The 24,553-nt window shown below is 36.7% G+C and overlaps 1 protein-coding gene and 1 pseudogene across 1 annotated transcript in view; one reads left to right on the top strand and one right to left on the bottom strand.

Moving 5' to 3' along the window:
* SAMD5 (sterile alpha motif domain containing 5) overlaps positions 1 to 24,553 on the bottom strand; it is a 352,062-nt gene that overhangs the window by 186,898 nt on the left and 140,611 nt on the right. The gene's annotated exons all lie outside the window — the stretch shown is intronic.
* On the top strand, positions 5,525 to 5,643 carry LOC118606938 (annotated as a pseudogene).

The raw sequence follows: 24,553 nt of genomic DNA, 5'->3' as shown, positions 1-24,553 counted from the left end.
GCTGCTATAACTTGGGAAGACTATTAGCGTTTAATAAAACATGTCACAGTGATATAGTTGAAGGGCAGAGTAGTCGAAAAACTCTAATATCTTAGAAATGTGCCGAGCCTGACATTCTCATGAGAATCTCGGGAATTTTAGAAGCAATTATGCTAAATATAATTTTGCTAAACTTCAAATTAGAAGGAGTTACTCTTTGGAGGTACAAAATTAAAAAAAAAAAAATCTTATACTCACTCGTCTTAAAAAATAGCCTGCAAAAAAAAAAAAAAAAAAACCTTTTTTTTTTTTTTCCAAGTTTACAGGGAAAAGGGGTTGCTCGGCATGTAGAACTGATATTTAAAACTGTCCTTTAGATCCACGTAAACACAGCAACTGCTGGTTATTCATAGAGGAGCATGAGTGAATGGCAGGAGGCATCATTCTAACACTGGCAATTTTAAAAATTATTCGGACCCACAATATTTCTTTGCCTAAAAGCAGTGAAGCATGAATCCAATCCAATGAAACCAAATAGACTGCGACGCCACTACTTACATATTTTTACCAAGCCTTCAACATGCATGCACCATCTGAACCCCATGGTTGAAGATCATAAATCCTCTTGTGAGGCCCATTTGTTAATATTTGGGGTCATTTATCATCCCAAAGGGACAACTGCAAAGGGAAATACAATTGAATACGGTCGATCCATAAATGTTCCCATGTTTTCATGGGGCCTCATTTAAACAAAAAGGAACTTCTGTCTTTTCTTTCTAATCCACCTCCATGCCTGCACAGTCCTTAAGAATATGAGTCCTTAAGAACTCTCGTTTGTTGACGGCCTATTGCACATCATTCATAGTGATAAGCACTTTAGAAACAGGATTTCATTTAATTACAACAATATCATGACATGGGTATTAATTGCAAGGCTCTTGTAACAAAGTATTATGGACTGGCTGTACAACAGAAATTGTTTTATTAACTTTTTAACATGTTGGCCTTGGTGCTCTCCATCATTAACTGTCTCTAGCTCGGGAGGCACGAAGCCCAAAATCAAGGGGTGGTTCCTTTTGAGGACTGTGAGGAAAGGAACTGTTCCAGGCCTCTCTTTTTGGCTTGCTGAAGGCCATCTTCTCCCTGTGTCACGATATCCTCCCTCTGTCCATGTCTGTGTCTAAATTTCCTAAATTGCTTATAAAGTCACTGTTCACACAAGATTAGGGCCCATCCTGATGCTTTGTTTTAGCTTAAGTACCTCTATAAAGATCCTGTCTCTAAATATATCATTATCGGGTACTATAGTTAGGACTTAAAAATATGAAAATTGTAGGGGACACAATTCAGTCCAGAAGATAGGTATGACATTTCCATTTTACAGATGGGGAAATTTGGGCTTGGAAAACCCAGAGCCAGAAAGAGAGTAAGTTTTGAAGTGACTATTCCCCTGGGTCCAGTGAGTCCAGTGAGCAAGCTCTTGTCCACCACCCTAAATTTCTCTCCAGCCCTGACTCCACCCTTTAGCGTATCCCATCCCACCACACCTAGCCTCGTCATTGGTATGAAAGTACACCAGCTGATGACACGGTATGAAAAAATATTTGTCCACCAGATGGAAGGAGAAATGTAATCAAAGGCACCTTGAAAGCTTGTGTTCATGATCTACTTAACGTGGTGTGGTAATAAGCATCTTAGAAACAGAATATAAGAGAACTTGACCCTGCAATTAATGATGGACAACACCAATGTAAACATGTTCAAAAGAGAAATGGGAGGAGCTGAGTAAATGCCTATGTTAGCTAGATAACGAAAGGATTTATATAAACAAGAGCAAAGAGATGAGTAAGGCCAGAAGGAAGTTGAGGGAATCTCATAGTTACATTAGGCTGGTCCGAAGGAAATTTTCATCTCTCTTCCTATTATTCAAGAACAACCATGGGAAGGATTTCAGAAGCCTTGAAAAATAGCTCAATTTCTTTTTCTGAATTTATTTTTCAAGCCTATTACAGTTTTTTTTTTTTACATATTTCTCTCATGTTCACCTTCAGCAACGTGTTACTATTCCAAATTTTGTAAACATGGTTCCAAACAAAATGGCATTTCCACAGAAAATGTTAATGATCTGTCATAAAAATGAAGTCTAACATCGACTCTTATGAAAATTGGGTTCTATATTAAACATCAAAATTAGCTGAAGAGACAGACATCTTGCTAAGGTTTCCAGTCACTTAAGAGCCTAGCAAAAAAAAATCTTCAATATCCTGACCAATGTATACACACCAGAATATGGTCATTATGAGCATGATGGGCAGGTGAGTAACACCTCTTTAATAAGTTACTCAAATGACACAATATTGGCCAGAACTCTCTGGTCAAAGTTGGCTTTAACTATAGTTTGCACACAATCAAATTTAGTCCACATTATATCAGAAGTTAATCTGGGCAAAATTAAAAGCTAATTGATTATACACTTTAACATCAATGAAAACACTGTAGACCTCTAAATAGATTTCCCACCCACAGAGTTACCCACAGGGGTACAGAGAGTCAAAAGATGGCCATCTAGTTTAGCACTGTCCCAACGACTGACTTACACTGAAAACTCTAATTTCAGCCTGTATGTTTAGGTGCAGTGAATCTGAATATTGTTTTTTCCCATTCTTTCATTAAGATTTGTCAAAAGGTAAGCATCACTGGTACAAACCACAATCATTATCAAATAATAAAAATTTCTTATAATGCAAAATTTGTCAAGGAAGTACATGTGCATACATATACACATGTACACGTGTGTGTGCGCGCGCACACACACACACACACACACACAGACACACGCATTTTAATGCATTAAACCCAGGAAATGGCTTTAAGCTCAGGTGTGTAAAGGAATGTGATATACAACTATGGACCGTAAAAAATAAAATATAGAAACGAGCATTCAGAAACCATCTTCCCTGTTTCTCTGGGTGCAACAATTCGGCCAGTGGAAAATTTAACCCACTAAATGGCCTAACAATGGGGTCTTATCTTTAGAAACCATAGTATTGCTCTCAAACAATAATAAATTTTCACCATTTCTCCAATCTCGCTGAAAAGCATAGTGACACAATTCCAATGCATATGTAAATAACTACTAAGCAGTAGGTAATTATGCCCAAATCAATAACTGGACAGCTGGGTTACTATATGTCAAAACCCAGGCAATTCAATGAAAGCTCCCCAGAGGAAGAGTCTCAGTTGTAATGGTGAATTTTGCTGTTACTTTCTCATTTTGATTGATTAATACACAATGCACCTTGGCATATTTTCTATTTGGAATGCAAAACACTGGTAACACATGAGAAGACACAGTTGAATTCTCTTATGATTTCTTAATAGAATTTTCCTTTGATCTTTCAGAAACACAGCAAAAAATTTTAAGTTTTGTACCTTTAAAAAGATTTTGCTTTGATAATCTAAAATAATATGCTAGCCTAAAGCAGGATGACTATTGAAAGGACAGATGCATCAACGAATTTCTAGTAATTTCTTTTATGATGTCAAAAGAGGAAGTTAATAGTAATTCTTAGAGATGCATAAATCTGACACTAACTATAGAGACTGCTACATTCATTCTACATGTGTTCGTGGAGGATATTTACATATTCTCTGCTGAGACAGGGCATGTAATGTTTGTGGAATGGTTGGTATATAAGAGAAGAAAAATTAGAAGGGCATTCAGAACATTAAACCATATTTCATTGGGCAGTGTTGGGATTTGGTTCCTACTCCAGTTTCTTACTCTGTCTTACAAGGTTCGCTTCAATCTTACTGGTCCAGTGAAGAGAATTCTAACATCTTTTTATACCCAAGTGTTCCAATCTTTCCCTCCTAAATCACTGCTCACAAGCCCCATCTCACTTTCTCAGTGTCGACAGTCATATTTACTCGTGACAAAATGCTGGGTGCCTCATGGAAAAAACAATTTCATTTAACTGCCACGCTCCTTCAACAACACAAGTGACGTGACTCGGGGAGGTGATCTGAGTTCTATCAGCTGATCCTCAAAGAGGAACAGCACAGAGTCAACCAAGCACCTTCGCGTTCTTGTCCTCAGAGAAATGCACTGACGTGTGCACTGAACAATTACTTCTATTTCATCGCTTATTTTTTAAATTCAAGGCTTCCTTTTCTCTTTTGGCTACCGTTTGAAATTATGGACTAAATGTGTTTTGATCCTTATTATTGTCAAGCTTGAAGCGATCTGGGAATCTTTTTCCCAAGGTCATCATCACACAGAAAAACAATATATTTTTCCAACCTTCCCAACCCCCACCCCCATAACTTATCACAACCTATTGTTCTGATTGGAAATATAATTTGTAATTGCCTACAAATTAAATATAAAATCTAAATTTCTCTTCTGAGATTACTAGAATAGTCCAATCTATTTTGCTTTAGCTTCTATTTGACATGAATATTTAAATGTATTTTTCTCATTAAAAAGATGATGAATGGAGAACAGAATTCAATGGAGCTATACCCAATAAAATGAGAAGGATTTAGACAATAATTAGTAGTAGGGATGTTTTTTCCAGAGAATGAAATATTCAGAGCTTATGTGTGCCTCTCATCATAGATAAGGGCTTCTTTTATCTCATGATTCTTCTTATAAAATATTAAAACTAAGCTGTTTCTGAAGAGTTTAATATAATGTAGAAAATCCAGGTGCACATGGTGTGTTTTCAGGTGTTGAATTTTCAGAGGGGACACACATCGTTTCAGACACCGCCGCCCACATGGTGCTTTTCATTTCAACCTCTTCATGATCAAGATGGGTTCACTCACAGGGAATATGCTTACGTTCCTTTCCTCAAAGTGAAAACGCTGTCCTTTTAACTTCTCTTAGCTACTATAAAGGAATCACCTTTTATTCTCCCTCACTATCTCTAAATTGCACCACTTAAAATATTTCCTTGGGTATGTTTTGTGGTCTCTAGCTGAGTAAAAGGAGATTGTGATTTGGCCTTTGTAGCTCAAGTCTCTTACCTACTCACATCTCCCCCCCCCCAAAAAAAAAAAAAACAAATAAAAGAGGGTTAGAATAATCAGGCAACATGTAAACCAAGGTCTTCTGTGCTCTGAGATTTTGCCTGATAAACATGCACTTGTATGTGGAAATGTGTTCCATCATTAATTAACATCCTTAACAGTAGGGCACTGTTTTAGCTCTGCAGACAATTGAAAGAACTAAAATGCAATCTATTGAAATCAAATCTAAAATTAAATATCTAAGACCTACTAGAGGGTAAAGGGGGGGGGAAGGGAGGTAGATGGGGTAAAAGGGTCAAATATGTGGTGACAGAAAGAAGGGAGGTGAACACACAATGTAGATATGTATATGCCTTACTGTTAAAAAGTACTGCTGGAATTTATCGGATTTCGTTAACCACTGTCACTATAAAAAATAAATAAAAGAGTGCCAGTATGTGGGGAAAAAAATACTCAGCTAAAACTTATAAAAATTTCATTAACCAACGTCACCATAAGAATTAATTAATTAGTCTACAGCCATGCCACTCTGAACAAGCCCGATCCCGTCTGATCTCAGAAGCTAAGCAGGGTTGGGCCTGGTTAGTACTTGGATAGGAGACCACCGAGAAAGACTAGGTGCTGTAGCTGTACAAAACATTTAATCAATCAATCAGCTAATTAATTAATTAATAATAATAAATATACAAATTCAAAAGCATGAATGAATGAATGAATGAATAGATAGATATCTAAGATCAAAGTAGAAGTGAATCAACAGATAAGGAGATAAGGTATGACCACATTATGAGTAGAAACACAAAACTCAAGAGAACAAGTTCCCTTCAGGTCTTTTCAGAGTTACTTGTTTCAGTTTCTGGTTACTTGGCCAAAGGGAACAAACTCTTTAGGGCCTGGCAATAAAATAGAATTCAAAATAGGAAAGAGAGAAGTCTGTACGTAAATGTAAAATTTCTAGGACACATGCATACATGCTTCTAACCCTCATAAGAAGCCAGTAGCTCCACTGGTCCACCATTAATGAGGCCATTCAATGAAACAAAATCAAGAGCACTTAGTACAATTAACAGCGAGAAAGCTTGCATCTGACTGAACTTGCGAGATTAAATACTAAACATATGGCCACAAAATGGTAGATTTTCCCCTGTCACTTGTAGAGGGACTCCTCAATTCTCTAGCTTCCCAATTATTTTTTAACCTCAGTATCTCTTACCAATAATCTTCACAGTCCATAATTTTCATTAGCATTCTTTGTCCTTAACTCTATAGAATATCTTTTATCACCCTTAGTATATATTGCCTCTCTTCTATAAATCACTTCAAACATATGTCACTTCTCCATTATTCTGATCATATTCAAATGCTCAACAACCTTCCCAAATGCTCCATAGCTTCTCATATAGAGTTTCAAAACTTTGCACAACTGAATTTTTGCACAACTGGGGGTCCCTTATCATTGCCCATTTTTAAGTCAGATTCCTCAAGTCTAGTCATAATTTAAAAATAAACCAACTCCTCTATGGATTTCTTCCATTTATTTCTATATTGATTTTCTCCCCATTCATTCTATAAGTAAGTTTCTGTTTTCCATCTTTCAAGCTCTATTTTATTCAAAGTTATCATGGAGTTGAGATTGACTAGGTTTTGATAAGCATTTCTAGAATACCTTAATTTTATTATCGAAGAATAAATGATTGCAACAAGTGATCAAAATGACCCCTTCTGTTTTAATATATATAATTCAGTTTTAAAAAGTTTATATTATCTATATAGTTATGTTTTATATAATATGCATATATGTATTCATATATACTTTTGAATCTATTATATAATATGTTTATCTCAGCACTTACAAATATGTATAGCATTTATAAATATCTAATTCCTTTTCTTTTATCTTGACCTTTGGTTAGGATTTGAGACTCCCTCAGATAATGGTTTAATGTTTATTATAATAATAAATGTAATTATTATTCTGCCTCATCTTCCAACACAGAGACCATGGAAACAAGTTTCAGTGAAGTTTTCAGGAAGGAACCAGCTCATTTTGTTTAGCTGAACATGTAAGATTTCAGGATCCTTTTCTACCAGCCAGAAACAATTATAGCCAGACATATTACCAAGACTCTTGCTCCTACCTGATTTATCTTCTTTTTCAATCAGATAACCTTTATTCAATGTCTTAGGGCTATGTTCTGCTGGTATGTGCTTTGGTCTGTTCTCTTAGTGACCATGTTAGCCAGAAATATAATTTAATCTGTGATTTCAATTTCCCACCAGTGGATCACATCTGCCATCATTCTTCCTGATAATATTGTTTTAAAAATATGCCAGTTGCACTTTATTCTGTGATATCATAGGGCTAAAACCAAGGTCTCCTTCTAAAGGAATGTGGCGCATACTTCGAACGCATACTGTCTACATCTTCCAGAGATCATCATGTTTCACAGAATGATCACTTAGGTCCATATGTTTGCTGCTATGTAAGTAAAACACAGAGATGAAGAGAAAAATGTGAAGCTGTAATGCTAGCTCACATGGGGAGACTCACCCATCACAGTGGTTTAGAACATGACAGGGACAGAAGAAATAGGCCTGAGTTTCTGAAAAAACTAAATTTGGATTTCTAGACTCCCTAGCATCTTAATAAGACACATGGGGAAAGAATCTCCAGCATGCACTTGCTCTACTGTGAAAAAGCTCTGTGCCCAACCTTAATCTCAAAACCTAATCACACAGACTCAATTTTCTCATCTCTAAAGAGAGCAGTGATTCTCAACCAGGATAATGCAGAATCAGATGGGACAGAAGAGCCTTAAAAATTGCATTTATCCTATAATATAACCTCGTCTTTTGAAAAAAGTCTAATTGTTTTAATAACACAAACTAAAGAAGTTGAAGGCTAAAGATAATAAAGGCAAGGTTTTTTCTGTTTTGTTTTGTTTTGTTTTATCAAAAGAGAGTCTGGATTTAAAATAGCTAAAAAACAGTGAACTCAATTCCCTTCTAGATCTAAGACCTACAATTTCCCCCTCTGGAGAATATATTGCATTTGGCACCGAACTTGGAAGGGCTGGTTATTTCCTGTAATTAGTACTGCATATCAGCAGTAATAATGAATTTCGATCTTGCTTTGATTAAATATAAAACATTTAATTCAAATATTAGTCAAACACACAGATAACACAAACATCCGTTCAGATTCTTGTATGAATTGGCTTCTCGTAAACTCAAGCAGTCCCAAAGTACCCCAAGCCTGCTAATCTTGAATCATGTCATTCATATCCTTAAACGTTTTAAAGAATTTCAACTTGCTAGTTAATAACTAGCTAACAATATGCATCCTGTTTACCTTAAAATCACTCTCAATAGAAAAATAGGCTTCAGACTAGCCTCACGTGGACTATCTCCCCTGTGAATAAAACGTTTCACACTCAAACATTTAGTGTTTAAAGATCAGGACTGTTAGTTAAATGAAATCTGGTGTGAAAACTATTTGCATTTTTAACATCATCAGAATTTCTTTCACCCCCAACTGTTTAGTTCACTGCTTCTATGATTATAATTAGCAAGAGAGGGGGGTGGGGAAGTCACTTTATTCAATGCTAAATGGCATTCAAGAATTCTCTGAAGAAACACAGAACAAGTGGGTGGGGCAAGAGGACCAGAAGAGCCTTACAGAGAGAGAAGACATCCTCTCTGCATGAAGTGCAGTGTCTTATTAAAACAATAATGTACTCTCCCACGTCTATCTAGTAGTCAATTCATTCTAGCGAATGTTCTGGTAATATTCACCCAGTCCCTGCTTAATGCCGTTGGACTAGGTGATGAAGGCTACCAAATTATGAAGAACGAGGAGTTTATAATTGAAGGACTGGACAGAAAGTTTACCTCTAACTTTGGGCAAACAAGATTCTACTGTGTATTTGTTATTAATCAGGATCGATGCACTGTGTCTCCGACCTCCTCTCATACCACCTCGCCCATGCTCACCAAGTTCTGGCCACACGTGCCTCCTTTATGTTCTCCGTTCAAGCTGACCTGACATCCCCCTCCCAGCCTTGGCACTTTGCAGATCCCTCTACTGAAAGCCCCTGCTGGGTGTCTCCCTTCCTTCAGTTCTCAGTCCTGGTTAGCTCCTTGGAAATATGTAGAGCATCTTTTTTATCTCCATCCTGTCATGAATCTCAATAATTTGGTTTATTTGTTTACCTCCCTCTCTCCACAAGATGATAACTGGGTCCATGCAGGGACCTCCAGAGAAGGTCACATCTAAGTTGAAAAAACAAGGCGTTAGCTGGAGAACAAAGGAAAAAGGAGAGCAGTGCTTTCAAGTAAAGAGAATACTATATATAATTTACATATTCATTTATGCATAGAAATATGAAAGTGAATAGGCTATTTGCTCTGAAATAAGAGACTGACGCTCAATATTTTTCTCTTTCAATCTCTGCCCCAGTGGCCTTGTTACTGCCTATAATACCCACGAACACAGGCAGGACTACTGATAGAACACACACGGCACGGGCATTCCCCGCTGACTGTGTTATACGCACATTAACTCATAGAGGCCAATCCACCTTACAACCCCATGAGGTGGAGACTGATATATAAAAAGTTAAAACTGTCCAAAGTCACCCAGCTAACAGAACAGACCCAGATTTCCAACACGGATGAGTCAAACTCCAGAGCTCTGAATCACTGAGCTGGGCACCCTTCATCTGTATTAGGGCATTGAAGGTCCCTAACAAAATGCTAGAACTTTATAGGGAGGCATGAACCCCAGAACTCCTGGGCTGTGCTTTGGATGCTGGGCATGGTGCAAATGGCCACAGAAGTGCTGGACTCATTGATCCTATCAGTCTCCTGGAGGTCAGTGGGGGTGGGTGGCTGGAGCCCAGAATGACTGCCTCAGGCCCTAGGCACCTGAGCATGTACCCCAGATGCCTGAACAAGTGCTGTCATTTTTTGAGTCTGCTGTTTTGTGAAGAATATCGAGATAAACTTGCTAAGCCATGATTAGACATCCAGAATTTAGTATAAGTTAACTTGTTGAATTTGATAGCCACCCACCGAGCAGGACAGGATGGGGCACAAACCCACTATGCAAAGTGAAGAGCGGAGCAGAAGAAGATGAATTTGGAAGGTGGAAGGGGCAGATACGAGTGGGGAACAAGGAGCATGGAGTGGAGGAGAGGCGTGAGGGTAGAGAGCTCAGAAACAACTCGGTTCCTCAGCGAGCAGCCCTGACTGCCAGCCAGCCTGGCCTGCCTCCCTGCATCATCTCAAACCAGAGCTGTGTGTAGACATGTCATGAAGAAAACCCCACATAGTTTCTAGCAAATGGGAGTTTTTAATTTGATTATACACAGATCTGGAAAATGAGGAAGACAAGAATGAAGGGAGAGCAGAAATGTTCTTTATTTTTCTAATCACGTTTGGATCACTTATACAATGTAGAGGAGAATTACTGTAAGAAGTCCGAGATTATATGTATGTGTATGTACGTTCACCCCTGCTGTGCCCTCGGCAGACTTCTCACCTGGCCCTAATTACAGTTATGGGTGCTCATTGACCTTAAATTCTCTGGGCAAGTACTGGTTCATATTCATCTTATTCGGACTAGCACAATGCCTGGTACATAGAAGATGGTAAGTAAATACTGGATGTGTAAACGAAAGAATATTTATAGTTTTTTCCTTTTAAAGACATAATTCAAGTTGGAATACACGTTGTATTCTTTATTTCTACTGGCAAGAACTTTAAATACCAATATGATATCATTTACCTGTTTAATGTCCTAATCCACTTATTATGCTTGCCCTGCATTCTCTGGCTATCAGGAAGCAAAACCGTTGTAACCTCTGAATTTTCATCCCAAATAAAGAACAATTTGAATAGATATGCACTATTACCCTAAGATAAACTCAGGCCTTTTGATTTTCAGAGGTTTTATGATTTTAAAAAGTCCTAGAAATGTGAAGCAGATTTCTTTAATAATATTTTTTTAAAAAGTTCTCTTGGGGAAATTTATTTCTGACAATATTTAATGAACCAACCAGAAAAAAAGTCAATTCAACAAGTCACAAAAGCTTCTGTTCATTTTCCAAGAAGGACAAATGCAATACCTTCCCCCTCACTTAAATGCCTAGAATATTTGTATTTATTTCATGGGTCAAATGAGCTGTAATTTTCAGCGGAGTAAAAGTGAGAGAGAGAAAGCACTTGGAGTGGAAGAGAAACGTTATGTGGCCTTCCAAACCCAGATGATGACAACTTGGGAGTATGAGACTTCCTATGATGGGCTGCTATTCACAGATGCTCACTGCTACCTTTCCAAATCATTTTTTCAGATTATCAACTATAAGTCCCTTACACTCTACATATATATATATATATATATATAATCAACTATAAGTCCCTTACACTCTACATATATATATATATATATATATTGGCTACTTATAGACACAAGATTCCAGAATTCCCAGGATATCTCTGTAGACAGAAAAATCACGTCTCATGCTTCGGACAGTGCAGGCTACTACCTGAACTCTGTTCACATTCAGTAAGACAACAGATACAGACTGATTAAATCAATGCCCTTATTATTACCACTAAGATATTGTTTGATGAAGAATCCTGGCCTTTCACAATAAAGGTGGCAAACTAACCACCAGCCTGTCACATTCCATAAGCAAAACCATAAAATATTTGGGAAAATAAACACCAATAAGTTTGTGACAGATTACGCCAGTCACAAGGGGCTACTTCACAAGGAAATCACATGAAAGATTTTGTCTTCATCACCTTTCATGATAAATTTATCTAATAAAATTGAAAGCGGAGAATATTAGAAAAAGGAATTATAGGTTAATTGTTATCATGTTGAACTTCTAAAATGTTATCCCATGTGGCACCCCTGAACAGATGTCTCCTAAGCAAACTGTCACACGTGAACAAAGAACTTTAATTTGCAGAGGAACGAACTCCACATTATATTAATAAAGTCACTTCTCGTTGTCTCTTAGTAATGAGCTGTCAGGTGGCTTGCTTTGATTAAAACAACAAGCTTCCGGTATGAAAGGACTTATTCCATGAGAGACTCACTCCTTCCTCCTGGATGGGCAGATGGGCATCCAACTCTCACTACCCTCTCTTTGGTTCACCTTGCCTAGAGTTCAATCTTGAAATCTTTAAAAATCATTCCCCGAGTTGCATGAATTGTAGCCTTCTTGTGAACAAAAGTCTTCATCATGTCCTGTTATAAACAGATTATTATTTGTCAAGACTGGATTTTTATTCCCCATTGGAACCTTCTCTTTCTTTCCTTCCCTCGCTGCCCCTAGTTGCCACAGGGCAGGACCCGGGGCTCTGCAGCATATTGCCTTATGAATCTTCCTCAAGTACCCAATTATCCTGCTGCAGCAGCGTGTCAGCATCCTGACAGCCGTGCTGCGTGCCGGCCACGCTGTCAGAGGTGAAAGACTGCCCGGCCCTCCTGTTCCTCACCGCATTCCCGTTACCACGTGGTGGGGAAGAGCCCAGAACATTGAAAGGAGTTCACGAGGGATACCGCGGAGGTCAAAGACTGTTTAGAAGAAAATGTCAAGGTGAAAATTAAAAAAAGGAAGAGTGCCAGTCCCTTCCAGACAGGTGCTGGGGCTATTACAGAGAATTCAAAACCCCCTCTCACCGGCCCAGAGCTACTGTGGGCGAGAGCACACACTCAGACTGATTTTAATTGAGATCAATTTCACAAGTAGCATCTTCTGCGAAGTCCTTCAATTGATTGACAACCAAATGAAGCTTTTGTAAGTGGTGACAAAAGCCACTTCTTTTTTCTGTTGTTCCCCCCCAACACACACTCCCTCTCCAATACGATGATTTTTCTCAACTTTTAGAGATTCTGTGCTATAGGAAACAGCATTTATCCTGAACCAATTTCTCTGTGTATATTTTAAAATATTGCCTCAGATATATTTTTGTGATTCCAATTTTTTGTCAGCAGTAAACACTTCTCAGTGGGTCAGAAATGAAAAACACCCCCAAATTCTACCTGTTGCCTAGAAAGCAGCCTCTTTAAAACCTCACTGATTCCGCTGTGGGACCACAGGACTAGCTCTTACGTCACTGGCTGATTGCATATTTAAAGATGTTTGCTACAAGTAGTTATAATTTAGATAATGGCCTTGCGCCCACACTTATCCAAATGAGTGTAATGGTCATGTGTGTGTCATAACAGTGATGTCACTTAATAACCAAGAACATTGCATAGTTATGCAGATATAAGACCTTCTTGGCATTTATTTAGCCTTATCTAAGACTCCACACATACCAGATGCCTCTCTATAAAATACAAACAAATTTCTAAATAAACAATGACTCCAATAACAGAGAATAAGGCCCAGAAATAAGGGAATGCTATGCCTGACAGTAAATAGATACTTGCATTGAGACCAGAATAAAAAGAAAATTTCTATTTAAAATGCATCAGAATAGATTTAGGATCTACAACACAAAGGAGTTATTTATTGTAAGGGTTGTGCGGGGTTGAAATATACCCTATGTTAAGAAAGCCATAGCTTTCTCATCTAGAAACTTTCATGAACAATGAATGAGCAAACAAACATATGAGGTGTGGCTATAAGTGTGAAACCTTCCTTTGTATACAAGTATTCTAGAATGTTCATATTTCAGTAAGTTCTCATCCCCTTCAAATAATCACAAATAGTTATTGCAAGAATCAAGTAATGGGGTAAGTCATGAGGTTTAGTACAGCAACAGTGGTATGTGCACGTGTGTGTGTGTGTGTTTGAGAGAGAGAAATACATTTAGTACATGAGTTCTGTTTATATTTGAAGACAATATATTTATTCCAGTGAGGTAACAATTGTGAAAATTGCAATTGTTTTAAATTCCCCATGAATTATTTTCAAAGCCTTCAGCAGATTCTCTTTAGCAAGATTTATGTAGTACTTAATATCTGCAAAGAACAATCTTAGACTGGAAAAGCTTCCTGCAATAGTGGCCTTGATTTCTGGATAGTGCTGTCATTCAGAAGTGAGAGTAATAAGAGTCTCAAACAAGCAAACCGAAATATATCATTTGAGGTCAAAGATTGAGAAGTATACTATCAGACAAGGCAATAGTTGCTCGGGCACCTTTCTGCCTAAGCCCAAAAACAACTCCAAAAGAGGAGTTGCAGGATGGCTTGAGTAATGACAGCTTCGGCAGAGTAATCGTGTAGCTTCCTGAGTGGTTGCATTAAAACTCAACACGTATTTGGCCATGTAGACACCGCGGGTTGTGAAACACATGTTCTCATTGCTTTATAATCAAGCCTCATTCTTGTAGCCAACAAATCTAGACTCTCTCAGTAAATCTAAACAGCTAAAAAAAAAAAACTAATAATTATTTAGTATATATGTTTACAAGTTGAGGAAAGAGGGATTTTTTTTTATTAATTAGTGATTGCATAAAATCAAGAAATAATTAGAAAAATAGTGATTAAGTTCTGCTAGGGAAGACTTAAATGTGTCTTTAATTATAGAAACCTGAGAGCCGGAAAGAGTCGTAGAGATTATCTGCAGTTCTAGACCAAGTCTCTCACTTTCAGAGAGGAAAAGCTCAGAGAAGTTAACTATTTCGTCTGACTATATAGAGTGAAAGAAGAAGAATAAAAAAATTGAATCAAAGTCTTATTCCAAATTTTTACTACACTTTGTTCTTCTAAAAAATGGGATTTAAAGAAGACATATAAAAATTGTTTTCAAACTTGTTATTAAATACTCATAAAAATATCACTTTAAACACCTTTAGAAATTTATAGCAGTGCATTTTAAGGACCAAGAAACCAGTGACATAATGACATTAGCTCATTGGAAGGAGTATTCTGGAGCATCAAATCTCTGGCATCAAGCTTCTATAGCCTATTCTCTTTTACTCTAGTTCTTCACTCATATTCAGGAGTAATATGATTGTGGACTATTTCCTGCATGGTAGAGAATGTGCTGAAAAGTCCATAAGAAAAGCCCACTTATCCACTTACAACTTCTTTATGATTTTATAACTTTATAATTGTCATTTTGGATTAGTTAGAAAAAGTACCTGTATTCATCTTCTGTCAAAAATTAGTTAAAAATTTTCCATACAAAAAGCACAGTAAAAGTTTCTATGAAAAAATATAAACAAATATAGCTCCCATCAGAAAGAACTATGTATAAATGTGATAGTTCATTTTTAGTTTTTGTGCCTTAAACACAATATAAGCAAGCATTAATTTATAAATAGCTAAATAAATAACTAAAGTTTTTCTTTAAGTAAAATAAATACACCAAGAGAAATGCCACAAACTGAAATTTCATGCAAATGAGTTTATATACTCAGAGAGTTACAATTTAGATTTTGATGGGTAATCCTAATTTTCCTAATAATCAAATTATTTCAGTTATTATTACAAGGAATATACTACATTTATTTACATTTTAATATGTATTCAACATTTGAATTGAAAAGTACAACATGCTTGTATTTTTTTGTCGTGGCATGGGACTTTATTTTTTTAAATTTTTAGGCGAGTCAACCCTTGGTTGATCTCACAGATTGCAAGAACCTTGTCAGCTTGCAATCCCTTATTTTTTATTTTTTATGCCTACAGCACCTGGTCTTCCTAGGTGGTCTCCCATCCAAGTACTAAGTAGGCCCAACCCTGCTTAGCTTCTGGAAATCAGGTGGGATTGTTAGGGTAGCATGGCCGTAGACAACTTTAAAAAAAAAGAGAGAGAGAGAGAGAGAGAATATTTTTAAATGTCTCCAGAGTTATAAGCCTCAATTTGCAAATCTCAGCCAAAATATAACTAACAAGGAAATAAAATTCTCTTTGAAATTTCCCCAAGATAGCAGTCTTTTTCACATTGATCTTCTACACAGAATAACTTTTTAAGAGAAGAAATTCAAAAATCTTGAATTTGCTCATAAGCATTGCACTATCAATTTGCCATATCCCACCCCACAGTTATAATTCAACAGAGAATGAAATCATTCACCATGTCTATTTCCTAGAAAGCCCCACAGCATAAACAGAATCACTTTTGACAATAAATGATCGCTCTTCTAAAGCACAACATAGTTTCTCCCTTTCCAAAATGGTATTACTACCATTTTTAAAGTGTAACCATATAGATACACTTGCACAGACATCTGAATAAAAAAAAAAAAAAAAAGAACCCCAATACTCCTTGAGTTGCTTCCTTTTCCATTCTATTTAATTTGATAAAAGAAAGAAAAGAGAACCTAATAAGCACCTGATAACTCCTATGTTTTATCTACCTTGTTTTATATAACCCTCCTACTAGCAAAGTAAGGAATGGTGACCATTTTACATATAAGGACCCTGATACCCAGATACCAATGGACATGATAGAGACCAGAAATGAATTCACACTTACATGGCATGTGATTTATAATCAAAGTGATATTGTACAGTGGTGGGATAGGATGATTTCTTTAAGCCTGGGTCGACTAGATATCCATACAGGGAAAAGCAAATCTTGTCCTCTACCTTATCTCATAAAAATAAAGCCATATGATTATAACTCTAAATATGAAAGGAATTGTAACAATACAGTATTTAGAAGATAAGAGAATACCTTTGTGACCTTGGAATTGGCAGTGATTTCTTATGCACATCATAAAAATCACTAACTATAGAGGAAACATTTGATCGATTGGGCTACATTACATTGAAAAATACCATACAGTACTAAAGACAAAAATCGGAGTCAGAGATTTCTGAAATACATAACCAAAGAACAGGAGTTCTTAGAATATATAAAGAATTGCTATATTTTTGATAAGAAAAAGACAATTTGCTGTTTCAAAAGGGCAAAAGATATGACTAGATACTTCACAAGAGTGTATCCACATGTCTGATAAATACAAACTCCACATTTTGCATTGTTCTGATATGCACAACTTTACCAGTCACTCGAATTTCAGTTACCATAGTCTGCTAACTGCAATCACATAAAATACAAACTTTACTGTCAGCTCTTTAGTCCACAGGTCACTAGGTAAATTATAATTGTGCATCATGACCAGTGACCAGTCATTTCACTTCTTTTAAAGTCAGTCAGTGATTGGCCACCGCTTACCTGCTACCCGGTTCACACAGACAGCAGGGTGTGGAGGCGTGTTGCCTCTTTTTAGCCCAGTTATAAATCTACACGATGTTTTACAAAAATGGACAATTGACAGAAGGAACTGGTCAACACAGAGGAAAGGCAGACAAAAAAAAGTTGAAGGAAAAAAAGTAATAATATTGAAAGTGGAATTAAAACAACGTAAATGTAGTTAAGGCAGGAGTAATTAACCACAGGAATGTGGACACTGCCGCCATTTGTGAGACTCTAGATACACAGCCAGAGGAACGCAGTGACGGCAAATTTATCCAGGCAAATGAGGAAAGTGGCTGTGATGGAAAGAACTGGTTATGTCCCAGAGGAAGCGATTCCAGCAAAATACTTCATCTTAAAGAACTCTCAGATATTTCATAATATTGGAAGTGTGAGGGATGAGCTCTTCGAAACGGATCCAAACTTAGAAAGAAGTATGATACGTCACCGAGTCATCGAAAAGATGCTTGTTCCATATCGTAAGTTATATAGCAGGAAGACGGCAAGCACTGTCCAAACTATCCTTACTCAGCGCTCTACAAAGAAATAAAAGGCTTTAATTCTCGATGCTTCTAATATTTTTAAATTACAATGAACTATATGATAAAGTTTACTATTTTTGATTTCCCTGTACATTTATAACCAACGCTAAGAGATTTCACTTCTTATCATTTTGACGGAAAGTTTTAACAAGCATGGAACAATTGTAATTATTAAAAGAGCTTTGCACAAATCCATCTTACGTGATCATTTTTACAGTCCCACAATACTAAGTAAAGTGAGAACTTCCTGTATAGAAAAAAGATGTTCCATTTCATGAGTCATCTGGGAAATGAAAAGTAAGACACCACTATACACATAACAGAATGTTTAAATGAAAAAAAAAAGACAGCAATGTGAAATGTTAGCCAGGATGCAAAAAACCTGAATTCTCAGGCCTTGGTGGTGGGAATGTAAATCGGTTCAAAACACTTAGAAAACTTTAGCAGCATCCACTAACATTGCACAAATGTACTACTACTACTACTAATACTAATACTACTACTGTTGTTATTATTATTATTATTATTATTATTATTATTATTATTATTTATACGGGAGTAGATTTAAAATAGTCTGGGAAATCCTGAAGGTCCTTGAGAAACTTTCTGGGGGTCCATAAAATCAAAACTTTAAAAAACAATACTAAGCTTTTGTGTCTTTTCTTCTGTTGTCTTTATACTAATCCTATACAAGCAGTGTCTAAAAAACTGCCGACTCCTTAGCATGAATCAAAAAGGGCCACCAAACTGTACTAGTTGTCACAGTATGCTCCTTTGTCAAACACTCACTTATGATGAAAAGTAAAAATGAAAGGAAGAAGAATGAGGAGATGGAGAAGGGGAAGAAGGGGAGGAGGAGGTACGGTAGAGCCAGTCTCACTTAAAAATGTCCTTGATGAAGTAATTAAAAAATTAACATGTAATGCATTCGTTGTTTTTAAGAAAATAACATATATTGTAAATGTTTCTTGGTTTTGATTTCTAATATGATGAGTACTGATAGATATAAGTGACTGAAAAATTAAAAAAGCTCTTTAGAGCCTGCAATAACAATTTTTAAAAGGAAAAAGGGGTCCTGAGACTGAAAATATTTGAGAATCACTCTTAAGAAATATAAGGTCTCTTGATAGTTTGCAATAATGTCACTTGTAAGTACATAGGCATTACCCTGATGCTGAAACATAATAATTATGAGAAAACTAGAGAACAATATTCTTCGAGAACATAGATGTAAAAGTCCTTACTAAACATTAGCTAATGAAATGCAATGATATATAAAAATGATAATACAACATGACCAAAAGTGATTTATCCCAGGAAAGCAAGGTTGCTTTAACATTTAAAATTCAATCACCACACTAACAGATTAGGAAAGAAAAACTATATGGTCATCATAATAGATTCAGAAAAAGCATTTGACAAAATCCAGTCATATTTATGATAAAAACACTAAACAAAGTAGGAATAAAAGGAAATTTTTTTAACCCTGATAAAGAGTATCTACAAAAACCTACAGATAACATCTTACTTAATGATGAAAGACTGAATGCTTTCCATCTAGGAAGAACAAAGTAATGATGTCTGTTCTCACTACATCTATTTATCATTGTAATAAAGGTTCTAGCCAGTGCAATAGAAAAAATAAATAAAGGGCACCCAGATTCGAAAGGAAGAAGACTGTCATTATTTGTAGACCACATGTTCCTCTATGTGTAAAAGCTTACAGGATGATAACAAGTCTACTAGAACTAATGTGTGAGTTTTGTACATTTGCAGGATACAAGATCAATATATAAAAATCAATTGTATTTCCATATACTTGCAGTGAATGAACAATAAGAAATTGAAATATAGAAATACTATTTACTAAAACATCAAAAATACGAAATTCTAGGGGATGAATCTAACAAAAGGTGGGCAAAACTTGTACATAAAACTACAAAGTATCGCTGAGAGAAATGAATGAAGATTGAAATAACTGGAGAGATGGTTATGGATTGGAAGACCAATATTGATAAAATACCAATTCTCCTTAAATAGGTCTATAGATTCTTTGCAATCTCTATTAAAATTTATATGGGAATGCAAAGGACCTAGAAAATCTAAAGCCACTTTGAAAAAGAATAATGTTGGAGTTACACTACCAGACTTCAAGACTTATTTTAAAACTATAGTAATCAAGGTAGTATGATATTCGCATCAAGAAAGTTAAATAAATCAATAAAACAAAATAGAGAGTTCAGAAACAGACCCATTGATATATAGTCAGCTGGTTCAAAGGCAGTTCAACAGAGAAAGTGTAATCTTATCAACAAATGCACAAAAACAATTGGGTATCCATATACAAAATTTTTGTTTTTTATCTATCCTGTAAAGGATACTTAATAATTAATTCAAAATAAAACTTCATGGAGGAAACACTATCTATTTTGGGTTAAGTAAAGATTTCTTAGATATGACATGAAAAGGATGATCACCTACGACAACGAAAAATCGGACTTCATCAAAACCAAGAGCTCTGCTGTAATAAACTCATTATTAGAGAAATGAAAGGAGGTCATAGGCCAGAAAAAACAATTGCAAATCACTGATCTGGCTAAAAGATTTCAGTCCATAATATATAAAGAACTATCAAAACTCAATGACATGAAAACAAACAACCCAAGTTAAAAATGAGCAAAATATTTGAACTTCATTAAAGTATCCAAATGGAAATATGCACATGATGAGATGCTCAACATCATTAGCCATTATAGAAATACAGATTAAAACAATTACGAGATTCCACTACTAGCTTATTTGAGTCTTTAAAATTCAAAAGTCTGACCATATCAAGCATTGGCTATGATATGAACCCTGGAACTCTCACACACTGCCCGAGGGAACATAAAATGACCTTGGAAAACAGTCCATCAGTTTCTTAAAAGGCTGTAATATACATACGCCTATTATTTGATCCAGCTATTCCACTCCTAGAGAAAGGAAAGCGTCTGATCTCATAAAAAATGTGTGCATAAATGTTCATAGCAGCTTTATTTGCAATAAAAACAACTCAAATGCCCATCAACAAGTGAATGGACAAGCACAATTTGGGATTTATATAGCCATGTAATTATGGAATGTATAGCCACAGATTCTATATGGTAGTATTTCTGAATAATATTTGTCAATTAGAAGTAATAAACTATTGATACATGCAACTTTTGGGGGTGATAGATATATTCATTATCTTAATGTGGTGACAGTTTGCGTATATACATATGTCAAAACTTATACAAGTATATACATATATACTTCTGTAAGTATATATGTACGGTTTATTTTGTGTCAAGTTTACTTCATTAAAAGTTCTTTTTTTAAAATAAAGCTCAGACATCCATGCAAAGGATCCCCCTTCCACACATTATTTCTCAAACTTCTCTTTTATAGCTGGCTTCTTTCTCCTTGTCAGGACATCCTTATGCCAATTTTTTTAAGTGTTTGAATTTAAGTAATATTATTGATGAGGGCGAGGAACACCCATAAATAAAGTGTGGGTCTTTCTACCCACTAGGAAAAGAAAGCTTTAAAGCCTTTAAAAACAAAAACAAAAACCTTGAAAAGGAAAAAAATCCTCCTAATTTATTACTCATGTTACAGCGAGTGATCTGGCAGGAAACAAAACCCGCAGTTAATCTGCCAAGCAGAAAAAATGCAATCCCTTTGTTGGTTGTTATGAAGCATTCGGCTGCTTTATGGTGGGAGTCTATCAAATTCAATACATTTTACATGATTGCAAATTCCTTAAAATGTGAAGATGCTATAACGGCATAACGGAGAGGGACTGTGGTACTTTACAATAACAAATTTTGTTTTTCTTTGTCAATGTTACTGTGTTATTTTTAATAGTAACAAGACACAAAATGCTATCGATGTTATTTTAATATAAATGAATGTGTGTGTTTTAACGTGCGTATGAAGAGATAAGAATTGCCTTGCCTTCTTTCAGAAGTGTAAGTCAGGCATATAAAATAACAAGAAGACAATCTTATGGGCAAAATACATCTATAAATATCTAAGATAATTTACTATAAATTACACATGACCCACTCCCCACTTCCACCCCCTCCATGAAGTAAATGCCCTTAACCAAAGATGTAGGATGAGAACAGACTGTACTATTCTTTATGTTTGCTGTGTAAGCTCTGTTGAATGCAACCCTAAACAGAGCAGCTATTTCCAGGGTAATATCAGATGACACCTGGGATACACCGAGAGTGTGTCAATTGTTGGGAAGGAGCCGAGCCTGCAAGTGGCTTACTTGCTCACTTGTTTGATGAGCCTATAAGGTGACCATTTACACTACTCCCTATGAGCTGTGACCCACCAGGCCACAGCCCCTCTGCCTTCACAGTGCTTCTCAGTACTGACATCCCTGTGGCTGACCTCCGGGTCCCACTTCTCCTGGGGCTACCCTCCACAAGTGGGGACCCTCCCTGCCTCCTCCGTGATGTCTTCCTTACCCAGAACCCTTTTGCTGCCCATCCCATTTCTGCTACTCTGGGCACTTCATCCTCTCTGGGTTCTTAAATCCCATTCTTTGGGTGAAACACTCAAACACAGAATCAAAATTTTCCTCTGTTTTTTTTTTTTTCACATTTCAATGTAATTAGTTTTCCTCAAGCTCAAAACCTGATCCTCAGAATCGTCCCAGGATTCTTCCTCCACACCATGGCCAGGGGCCAGGAAGGTCTCGCTCTCCTGCTGTCCTGATTCTCACTGCTGCTTCCAAACAGTTTCCCCAGGTCACTCACTGACTATCCTTCATGGAGGGTCCATGGCCCCACTCTCTCTCCTTCCCCCTTCTTATTCACACACTTCAGGCTGCTCTGCCATCTTTCTCAGAACCTGCCTCAGCATTTGAGAGGATGATTCCTCCAACACCTGGTCCTTCCCGAGGCTCCTTTGCCTGGTCTAACACAGAGAGAGCCAGGTCCACCTCCCGTCGGCCACATCCACTTAGACAGTGCCCTGCCGATGACTCCGAAATACCCTTTGCTAATCGCAGTCGACTGTCCACTGTCATGCCACATTCTTGTCACCCTCTGCTGCTAAGCCTCAGCACGGATTCAGTGTTGTTAATTTTATCGAAGATCTCAATCATTAAAATGAAGATATCCAGTCATCTGGACTAAAGGGCTGACTTCAGTAGCTTAGAAGATTTGGTTTATAATGTCCGTACCACTCATGGCAGCCCGTACCACTCATGGCAGCCCGCATAACCAACAAGGAAAAAGAAGATAACAAGTATTTGGACAAGGAAGGACATTTTTCACATAGGAATTTCATCTCTTGCTTTTAAAAAATGGAAGGTTCTCTCTGCCCAAGCAAGAATGCACTCACCATCACCTACGGCCAATGAGAAACTACCATGACCTTGAACTCTTGTTCTTTTTCAATAAACGTTTGTTCAAAATGACTCTCCCCAATTTGCTCCTAAAATCTAATAAAAGTTCATCTTTCCCTTTGTCTCTTTAGATTTGCCTATGGTTTGCCATAGTTTGCAGGTCTAGAATTACAACTCTCTGCTATTCCCAAATAAACTCATTTCTCTGGTAAAATACTGGCCATTTTTTTTTTTTTTTGAGGCTGACAAGTTAAAACCATAAAACATCAGGAAAACAGTCACTGTCTTTTCTAAGGAAAAAAATTCTCCTTTTGATTAAGCTAAGCAAGTCCACCTATGTGATAATTTTTATTTTTATCCAGCCCTTTGCCATCTGGCTTCAACTTTCTTCATTTCCAAGTCCCACCTCAGTTCCCTTCATCCTTCATCCCCTTAATCCTGGCCCTCTAGCCAGTCTCAGGCCACTCTTACCTTCTTAGACATATTGTGACTTTGCTCATGGTCCTCTCTGCACTGGAAGTCTATATCCTCCCTGGAAATGTCTATCTCTTCTTTGGTCTAGTACAAAAACATTTGGACCTTCTCTTTCCCTTTGAATCCTTTTCCAGCTCCCTTAGGATTATTCAGTCCCACTAATGTATTCATTAAATGCCTATTATGTGTCATGCATGTTCTAGGACCTAGAGATTCATCGATAAACAGAATAATAGACTCTGTGTCCTTGTGGACAGTGGGAGGAAACGGATAATAAACTTAAAAAGTCGAAAAACGATACAGGTTACTAATAACCTACTTTGTTAATAATAAGTGCTGTAAGCCAGAATAGAAGAATAAGGAGTGCTAAGAATTGGGAGAAGAATTCAAAATTAAACTAAGGTGGTCTAAGAAATCCCCACTGAGATGATGATCTTTGAGCAAACATCTGAAGGAGCTGACAAAGTGAGGCTACAGTTGAAGGAGGACAAGATCAGAGTTTATTGCTGATATCTTGATGTCCAAAGGTTGGACTGTGAATCTTGTGAAGGCAGAGACTATTTATGTACATTTGTATCTCCAGCTTCCAGAATGACTTCTGCCACCTTGTAGGAGTAGAAAAAATAATGTTTGAATTGAAATCAAAGCCTACAGCACGCTCTGCTTATCCCTATCTAGGTACATTTCACATTTTCAGGTAAATTTTCTCAGAAGGAACATTACAAATAGACAACTGAGTGAAAGATGACAAATTTCAATTGCCATACAAGCAACATACTCTATTCTTTCAGCACTCGTAAAATAAAGTTAAAAAGTGACTGTCCTTGTGTTGATATATTGACCCTTAAAGCTAAATTCTTGGCCTTCAACATATTTACAAGTGTCTAATAAAATGCAAGGGAGCTTTATTTATTTTGCATGACATCTTATTAATGTAAATGACCAAAAGTTTCATGCAATGC

The sequence above is a fragment of the Rousettus aegyptiacus genome, unplaced genomic scaffold (assembly GCF_014176215.1).
Source record: "Rousettus aegyptiacus isolate mRouAeg1 unplaced genomic scaffold, mRouAeg1.p scaffold_m13_p_1, whole genome shotgun sequence".
In the NCBI taxonomy this organism is placed as follows: Eukaryota; Metazoa; Chordata; class Mammalia; order Chiroptera; family Pteropodidae; genus Rousettus; species Rousettus aegyptiacus.
Note: the sequence above shows the minus strand (reverse complement) of the source record. Positions and strands in the feature narration are given on the sequence as shown.